Here is a 10,152-nt window from a genome sequence, read left to right on the forward strand (position 1 = left end):
TCTTTCTTCATAGCTCCGAGTGGAGCTTGTCCTCTTCACCATTAGCATTCTTTCTATGCTAGAGAGGCTGTAGTCAATGGACTTCCCCCTTACATAGCTAATTTAGCCATAGTATTGTCCTGGTTGAGGCACTGCGTTGGCATAAAATTCCCTCACCAAGCTTTCTACCACTTTCCTTGGTGGGTTGCATAGAAGTGACCAACCCCTATTGTTGATCTCAATATTGATTTCAATATGCTCATTCCTCCCTAGTTGAAACCCAACTTCTGGAATGATCTCCCTCTCACTCACCCAACCATAGAATTGATTTTGGTTGAATACGGAGAGGAACTTGTAGTCATTGAAAGAGCTTGAAGATCCGGAGGTTGGTTCCTTGGTTTTTCTTTTCTTTGAGACTGAGCTTTTTAGTGGTGCCATAAGGTTGAGAGAGTGTGTTTGAGGTTGTGAAATGGGGGTTGCAAGAAAGAGCAAGCAAAACAAGGTTTTGCTCCAACACCAAAATTAGGACTTGATTGTCCCAATCAAGAAAAAAAAGAAAGAAAGTAAGAAAAGAGACGGCAAAAGATGAAAAAAGAAAGGAAGGTGAGGGGTGTATGCTCTTCGTGTGTGATTGGGGATTGTTGAAGTGGGAGAGGAGATGGGGAGGTGAGGCTTTTATAATGGGTGAATGATGTGGTTCGAAGAGTGGGAAATAAAAAGAGTTAAATGTTTTCCCACTTGGGGAGTGGCGCCTAGCGTGGGAAGAGGCGCCAACTCTTCTCTCAAAGTGTCTTCTGCATGTGTTGAGTTCTAAAGTGCAAGTACACTTTGACTTCCTTACTTTGTGAGTCGTTTACCATGTGGACCCCATATTTTTTCCTGAAATTGAAACTGAACCCATTAGTAATGACAAAAGAACCCCTTCTTATTCCTTCTCATCAAGAGTGATTTGAATTGCAACTGATTGGTGTCCCTTGGGACATCAAACTTAATCCTTTGGCATCTTAATAAATTGGTTCCAACATTGTGTATTTAATGTGTTCATAAGAATAGAGTAACATCAATCTTTTCATTTTCTTTTGATTCCAATTCCTCTGAACTCATTAAACCATGTTCATGTTCTTAACCAAAGCATTAAGTGCTTTCAAATTAGGTGACTTGGGCTGCTAGGTGATCCTTGGTGGTGGCCACACCAAACTTAATCTCTGGGCTTACTCTTCAAAATCAAGCTATTAATTATTTGTAAGCCTAGATTAAGTGGGTGGGAGGCCACACCAAACTTAGCAATTTAGCTAGTTCTCAGCCCATTCACTCCTCATTGGTTATGCCTTCATCAAGTTGTGATTCCATAATAGAAAGAAATAAAAGAGTGTAAAAAAAATCTAGCTACCAAAGCTAATATCAAAACTTTCTAATCTACAATTGTAAACTAATCCTAATTTGGTAATGTAACACAAATGTGAGACTGAAAATTAAACTATCTAAAGCAATATATGTTAAACTACTTCTAAGAAAAGCAATTAAATCAAAAAGGATAAAGTGTTGGGGCCATAGGGAAACACCTTGAGTATGGTGAAAGGTCCTGACCATCGAGACTTAAGTTTTCCAGGGAAGAACTTGAGTCTTGAGTTGTAGAGTAACACCTTCTGTCCTTCAGTGAACTCCCTTCTTGCTATCTTTTGGTCATGCCACCTTTTTGTGTTCTCTTTGTAGATTTTTGCATTCTCATATGCTTGATTTCTGAACTCCTCCAGCTCATTGAGTTACATTAATCTCTTTTCTCGAGCAGCTTGCTCATCATAGTTTAATATTTTTAGAGCCCAAAATGCTCTATGCTCAAGTTCAACTGGTAAGTGATAAGCCTTGCCATATACCAGTTGGTATGGAGACATCCCAATGGGAGTCTTATAGGCTGTTCTATAGGCCTATAGTACATCATCCAGCTTCTTAGACCAATCCTTTCTTGAGCTTCCAACAGTTTTTTCAAGGATTCATTTCAGCTCTCTGTTGGAGATTTCAGCTTGCCCGTTAGTCTGTGGGTGGTATGGGGTTGCCACTTTGTGCTTTACTCCATATCTGAGAAGGAGTGTCTCGAGTTGTTTGTTGCAGAAGTGTATCCCTCCATCACTAATGAGAGCTCTGGGAACTCCAAATCTGCTGAAGATGTTTATTCTCAAGAAGCTTATCACAAATTTGTTGTCATTTGTTGCAGTGGCTATGGCTTCTACCCATCTTGAGACATAATCAACAACCACCAATATGTAGCTATTTGAGTAGGAGGTTGGGAAGGGTCCCATAAAATCAATCTCCCATACATCAAATAGCTCCAGCTCTAGTATGTATTGCTGTGGCATCTCATTTCTCTTGGTTAGATTACCAGCTCTTTGGCATTCATCACACCTTGACACCATTTCCTTGGCATCCTTAAACATTGTTGGCCAGTAAAATCCGGATTGAAGCACTTTTGCTGCTGTTCTTTCTCCGCTGAAGTGACTTCCATATGCGGATCCATGGCACTGCCATAACACTTCCTGCCCTTCTTCATGGGATATACACCTTCTTAGGATTCCATCAGCACACTTTTTGAACAAATAGGGGTCATCCCAGATGTAGTGTTTGGCATCCTTAATTAGCTTCCTCCTCATGTGCTTATTGATGTTAGTTGGTAGCTCCCCAATGGCTTTGAAGTTAGCTATGTCTGCAAACCAAGGGGCTACTCGAATCATCATCAATTGTTCATCAACAAAGCTTTCATTTACTGCTACTTGCTGCATTTCTTCTTCTTGTGGGATCCTTGAGAGGTGGTCAGCTACCTTGTTCTCTGCTCTACTCCTATCTTTAATCTCAATATCAAATTCTTGGAGTAGCAGAATCCACCTTATTAGTCTGGGCTTAGACTCTTGTTTGGTAAGCAAGTATTTGAGTGCTATATGATCAGTGAACACAATTACTTTTGAGCCAATAAGATATGATCTAAACTTATCAAAAGCAAAAACTATGGCTAAAAGTTCTTTCTCCGTGGTGGTATAGTTCCTTTGATTCTCATTAAGAACCTTGCTAGCATAGTAAATAACATGTACTAGCTTGTCTTTCCTCTGTCCTAGAACAGCACCAACAGCAAAATCAGATGCATCACACATTAGTTCAAAGGAAAGATCCCAGCTTGGTGGTGCTATAATAGGTGCAGATGAGAGTTTCTTTTTAAGTTCATCAAAGGCTACCATGCACTCTCTATAAAAAACAAAGGGAGTATTTGAGACAAGTAGGTTGCTAAGGGGTTTTGCAATCTTTGAAAAATCTTTGATAAACCTCCTATAGAACCCAACGTGTCCCAAAAAACTTCTGATTGCTTTGACATTGCAAGGTGGAGGTAATTTTTCAATTACTTCCACTTTTGCCTTGTCTACTTCTATGCCATCTTTTGAAATCTTGTGACCAAGAACCACCCCTTCAATTTCCATAAAATGGCACTTCTCCCAGTTTAAAACCAGGTTGGTTTCTTGACACCTTTTTAGCACAAGAGCAAGATGGTATAGGCAATCAGAATATGAGTTCCCAAATACAGAAAAATTATCCATGAATACTTCTATGAACTTCTCAATCATGTCAGAAAAAATGGAGAGCATGCACCTTTAGAATGTTACAGGTGCATTGCACAATCCAAAGGGCATTCTTGTATAAGCAAAGACACCATATGGACAAGTAAATGAAGTTTTTTCCTAATCCTTGGGGTCTACAACAATTTGATTGTAGCCCGAATACCCATCTAGGAAGCAATAATACTCATGTTCTGCCAATCTTTCAAGCATCTGGTCCATGAAAGGTAGGGGAAAGTGGTCCTTCCGGGTGGCTTCATTAAGTTTCCGGTAGTCAATGTACATACGCCATCCGGTCACTGTCCTTGTGGGTATCAATTCATTCTTCTCATTTGCCACAACAGTGATCCCTCCCTTCTTAGGGACTACTTGCACCGGGCTTACCCAAGGGCTGTCTGAGATAGGATAGATCACCCCTGCTTGCCATAATTTCAATACTTCTTTCTGAACCATTTGATTCATAGTTGGGTTCAGCCTCTTTTGTTGTTGTCTTGAAGGTTTGGCATCTTCTTCAAGCAAGATCTTATGCATACACATTGAAGGACTGATCCTTTTTAAATCTGTAAGTGTCCAGCCTATGGCATCCTTGTGTTGTCTCAGCACTTGGATAAGCTCCTCTTCTTGTTCCTTACTCAGACTTGAATTTATGATCACTGGGTGAGTGTTGTTAGCACCCAAATATGCATATTTCAAGCTGGGTGGTAAGGTTTTCAGCTCTAGTTTTGGTGACTCTGCATCTTTGTTGTCAGTAGTAGTTGGCATGATTAAGTTTCTCATGGTTGCTTGTGGTGGTTCTCCATCTGGTGCTTGTTCCAGCTCAATGGTTCCTCCATATTGTTCTTTTTCCAAGACTTCTTGAACTATCTGTTTCATGGTGTCTACCAGCATGCATTCTCCTATGGAGTCCTTGGGGTAACTCATTGCTTTGAAGACGTTGAAGACCATTTTCTCTTCATGTACCCTCAAGACTAGTTCCCCTTTTTGCACATCAATGATGGCTTCAGCAGTAGCTAGGAATGGTCTTCCTAGGATAATTGACGTGTTGGCCTCTTCTTCCATGTCCAGCACAATGAAATCAACAGGGAAAATGAATTCTCATACTTTCACTAGCAAGTCTTCCACCACCCCATGTGGAAACTTAAATGTTCTGTCAGCCCCAATTGGAGTGCCATTCTTGTTGGCTTGGCTGTCTCAATCCTCATCTTTCTCATCATGGTTAGGGACATAAGATTTATGCTAGCTCCCAAATCACACAGCTTTCTCAATAGTGATGTCCCCTATGATGCAGGGGATTTGAAAACTCCCTGGGTCTTTCAGCTTTTGAGGCAGCTTCTTCTGTATGATGGCGCTGCATTCCTCAGTTAATACTATGGTTTCTTTTGCCTCCCAGTTCCTCTTTTTGGTTATAAGCTCCTTCAAAAATTTGGCATAAAGTGGCATTTGTTCCAATGCCTCAGCAAATGGTATGTTGATTTGGAGCTTCTTGAAGATCTTCAGGAACTTAGAGAACTAGCCATCCTTCCCATCTTTTCCCAGTCTTTGTGGGTATGGTGCTTTTGGCACATAAGGCTTCAAGACTGGTTTTGGTGGAGGTGGAGCAGGGATCTCCCTTTCATCCTTGTTCCCATGCTTTGCTGCAGCTTCTTCATGATTGTCTTTGCTTGGGGTTCCTTCCTCCATAATCTTCCCACTTCTTAGAGTAATGGCTTTGCATTCCCCTCTTGGGTTAACCATGGTATCACTAGGAAATGTGTGTGTGGGAAGTGGAATTTGCTTGGATAAAATCCCCACTTGTGCTTCCAACTTTGAGATTGCTGCGCCTTGATTTTTCAGATTTGACCTGTATTCTTCTTGATTAGCGTCTATCCTTCTTTCAGTTTGTGCTTGTCTGTCCATAAGGGTAGAGACTGCCCCTGTAATCTGTGATGACAGTTGTGCTATTGCAGCCTCTATCCTCTCAAAGTTGCTCTTGATTTCACATGGTTGCATAGTTGAGGATGGTGCATCTTGATTGAAGTTGTTATATATGGGTTGGTTGCTATGGTATGATGTGTTTTGTGAATTATGGTAGGGTTTATGGTTCCCTGTTTGATGGTTGGGGTTGTGGTTGGAATGCTGATTTGATGAATAAGGTTTGTTGTGGTCCTAGTTGTGGTTTTGTTGATTTTTCCACCCAAAGTTTGGGTGGTTCTTCCAACCTGGGTTGTATGTCTTAGAGTGTGGTTCATATGGTGGTCTAGATGAATTGTTCACATAATTAGCTTGTTCTCAGTCACCTTTAGATTCTGGTGCATTCCCTTCTTGTTGAGGGGTTTGGTCTTGAATGACTGAGGCTTGATTGGCCTCCATCCTCTTGGTTAAAGCTGCTATTTGAGCTACAATTGCCTTGTTCCGAGCTAACAAAGCATCTACAGAGTTGAGTTCTAGCACTCCCTTCTTCTGAGTCCTTTCTGAAGCATAGAAATACTCGTTTTTAGCTACAGTCTCAATGACATCTATGGCCTCTTCAATGGTTTTATTTTTGTTGAGTGAGCCTCCTGAAGAATGATCCACCGCCTTCTTTGCTTCATAGGATAAACCCTCATAAAAGATATGCAGTTGTACCCACTCATTGAACATTTCTGGTGGGCATCTTCTTGTCAGATCTTTAAATCTCTCCCATGCTTCATAGAGTGTTTCTCCATCTTGTTGTCTGAAGGTTTGCACCTCAGCTCTCAGCCTGTTGATTCTTTGTGGAGGGTAAAATCTTGCAAGAAATCTGTTCACGACCTCCTCCCATGTAGTTAGGCTCTCCTTGGGGAATGATTCCAACCACTTTGCTGCCTTATCTTTGAGTGAGAAAGGGAACAAGAGTATTTTGTAGATATTAGGATGTACTCCGTTGGACTTTACAGTATCACATATCCTCAAGAATGTGCTAAAATGTTGATTAGGGTTTTCTTGGGTACTTCCTCCATATGAGCAATTATTCTGAACAAGTGTGATGAGTTGAGGTTTCAGCTCAAAATTATTGGCATGAATTGTCGGCTTTAGGATGCTGCTGCCACAATTTTCTAGGTTTGGGTTGATGTAGGAGCCTAAGACTCTCCTTTCTTGCCCATCATGATTTACTAGGCCTTCTTTGGCATGGTTGTGAGCTTCTTCTTCATGGTGGTTCTCCATATTCTCCTCCAAGTCTGTTTCAAAATACTCTTCCTCTTCCTCAGCACCAACGACTCCCTTCCCTCTTGCTTCCCTCCTTAATCTAAGGAAGGTCCTCTCAGGTTCAGAATCAAAGGAAGTTGAAGCCCCGCTTCTTCTACCTGTCATACAACCAATAAGGCAAAAAGCAAGAAAGAAAATGAATGAAGAAATTACTCATGTTAGAGTGGTTGTTAGTGTGAGTGGTGCAATTGATCGAACAGTTAGAAGAGTGGAAATATGGATGATGAATAAAAATAATCAAAGAAGAAAGAAATAGAACTCAAAATATAAAAAAATAAAATAAAAAAATAAAGGGCGCTAAATAAAAAAAAACTAAAATAACAAGGAATTTAAATTGCTTAATCTAGCTCTCCAATCAATTTAATCACTGTCAAATTTAAGCCAATCCCCGGCAACGGCGCCATAAAACTTGATGACTCCAATTCACACCCCATTCAAAAATTGGTGAATTAGTTCTTTTGGCAAGCGCACCAAAATTATCGTCAAGTAATAACCCACAGTGGAGTAGGATCGTATCCACAAAGATTGGCAAATTCGAGCAATTTTAATTAATTAATGAATTAGTCAAGCAGATCAATAAGATTGTGAAGTGCAGAATTGTAAATGACATAAATGTAAATGACTAGAATATAACGAAAAACAATAAAGTGCAGAAAGAGAAATGGCAAAATGTAAATTGTAGAATCATAAATGACTTGAATGTAAATGAGAATGGGGAATTGCTGAATGTAAAATTAAGCTGTAAAGAAATGGATAGATAAGAATGGGGGAATTCATTGAGATTGGAAGATGTTGTCTCTTTAGATCAAATCTAGCTTAGATCCTCTTCAATCATGCAACTCATTGACCTCTTGGCAATCATGATTGATTGAACCTAAATCCCTTGGTGACTCAATCTCTCAGATCTTGATCAATAGCCAATTCCTTGGTCTAATTGCTCATGAAGAGAGATATGCTTGGTCCCTGATTATACCACACACCATCATAGGTCCAAGTAGAGGGAGGATTATATGTCACATATTGGTGCACGAAATTGTGATGTCCAGGCTCAAGGAGATCTAAGAGATATTCATTCTAGCTTATTTCATGTAGAACGGAAGTGTTTGTCAGGCACGTGTTCATAGGGGAGATGGTGATGAGCGTCACACATAATCATCACCTTCATCACGTTCTTGGGTGTGAATGGATATCTTAGAAGCAAAATAAGATGAATTGAATAGAAAACAGTAGTACTTTGCATTAATCTTTGAGGAACAGCAGAGCTCCACACCTTAATCTATGGAGTGTAGAAACTCTACCGTATGAAAATACATAAGTGAAGGTCCATGCATGGCCGAGATGGCCAGCCCCCTAATCTAAGAACCAGACATCCAAAGATGGTTTTCACTGATCAAAGATGGTTCAAAAGATGTCTAATACAATAGTAAAAGGTCCTATTTATAATAAACTAGCTACTAGGGTTTACATGAGTAAGTAATTGATGCATAAATCCACTTTCGGGGCCCACTTGGTGTGTGTTTGGGCTGAGCCTGAGTGTTGCACGTGTAGAGATCCTTCTTGGAGTTGAACGCCAGCTTTTGTGCCAGTTTGGGCGTTCAGCTCTGGTTTTGGCTCCTTTTCTGGCGCTGGACGCCAGATTTGGGTAGAAAGCTGGCGTTGAACGCCAGTTTACGTCATCTATTCTTGGCCAAAGTATGGACTATTATATATTGCCGGAAAGCCCTGGATGTCTACTTTCCAACGCAATTGGAAGCGCGCCATTTCGAGTTCTGTAGCGCCAGAAAATCTACTTTGAGTGTAGGGAGGTCAGAATCCAACAGCATCAGTAGTCCTTCTTCAACCTCTGAATATGATTTCTGCTCAAGTCCCTCAATTTCAGCCAGAAAATACCTGAAATCATAGAAAAACACACAAACTCATAGTAAAGTCGAGAAATGTAAATTTAACATATGTCTCTTCCTTGTCTTTGTTGCTCCTCCCTCCTTGCTTTTTGATCTTCTCTTATTTCATGAAGCATGATGGAGTGCTCTTGATGTTCCACCCTTAGTTGTCCCGTATTGGAACTCAATTCTCCTAGGGAGGTGTTGATTTGCTCCCAATAATTTTGTGGAGGAAAGTGCATTTGAGGCATCTCCGGGATCTCATGTAAATGAGCTTCTTGCGCCTCTTGAGCTCCATGATTGGGCTCTCTTGCTTGCTCCATCTTTTTCTTAGTGATGGGCTTAAGAGATGAATCTTTCCATCTCCCATGGCTCAGAGGTGAAAGCACTTGCCTTCCCTTTCCTCTTTGAGGTTACTCTGGCCTTAGGTGCCATTAATGGTAATGGAAAAACAAAAAGCTTATGCTTTTACCACACCAAACTTAGAATTTTGCTCGCCCTCGAGCAATAAAAGAAAGAATAGATGAAGAAGAAGAAGAAATGGAGGAGAGGGAGAGGGTGATGTGGTTCGGCCAAGAAGGTGTAGAGGGGTGTGTTGTGTGAATTTGATGAAGAATGGAGGGCTTTATATAGGGAAGGGAGGGGGGTTAAGGTTCGGCCATATGGGTGGTTTTGGGTGGGAAATTGGTTTTGAATTTTTGAAGGTAGGTGGAGTTTATGAGGTAGGTTTATGAGGAAGAGTGTTTATGGGGTTGTGTGAAAGAGAGTGGTGAGAAGAAGTGCGTGGAGGTAGGTGGGGATCCTGTGGGGTCTAGAGATCCTGTGGTGATCCTGTGGGGTCCACAGATCCTGAGATGATCCTGTGGGGTCCACAGATCCTGAGATGATCCTGTGGGGTCCTAATGGAAGACCTTGTTTCATTCATGAAACTTACAGTGGCCTTAGATAGATCAGAGACTAAATTTGCTAAATTAGAAGCATTTTGTTCAGAGTTCTCTGTCTGTTGCTGAGTGGATGATGGAAAAGGCTTGCTACTGCTAAATCTGTTTCTTCCACCATTATTAAAGCCTTGTTGAGGCTTTTGATCCTTCCATGATTTCTCCATGATGAGTTATAGGTGTTTCCATAAGGTTCACCTAAGTAATTCACCTCTGCTATTGCAGGGTTCTCAGGATCATAAGCTTCTTCTTCATAAGAAGCCTCTTGAGTACTGTTGGATGTAGCTTGCATTCCATGTAGACTCTGAGAGATCATATTGACTTGCTGAGTCAATATTTTATTCTGAGCCAATATGGCATTCAGAGTATCAACTTCAAGAACTCCCTTTTTCATAGGCGTCCTATTATTCACAGGATTCCTTTCAGAAGTGTACATGAACTGGTTATTAGCAACCATGTCAATGAGTTCTTGAGCTTCTGCAGGCGTTTTCTTTAGGTGAATGGATCCACCTGCAGAAGTGTCCAGTGACATCTTTGATAGCTCAGATAAACCAT

Source organism: Arachis ipaensis, chromosome B09 (assembly GCF_000816755.2).
Source record: "Arachis ipaensis cultivar K30076 chromosome B09, Araip1.1, whole genome shotgun sequence".
NCBI lineage: Eukaryota > Viridiplantae > Streptophyta > Magnoliopsida > Fabales > Fabaceae > Arachis > Arachis ipaensis.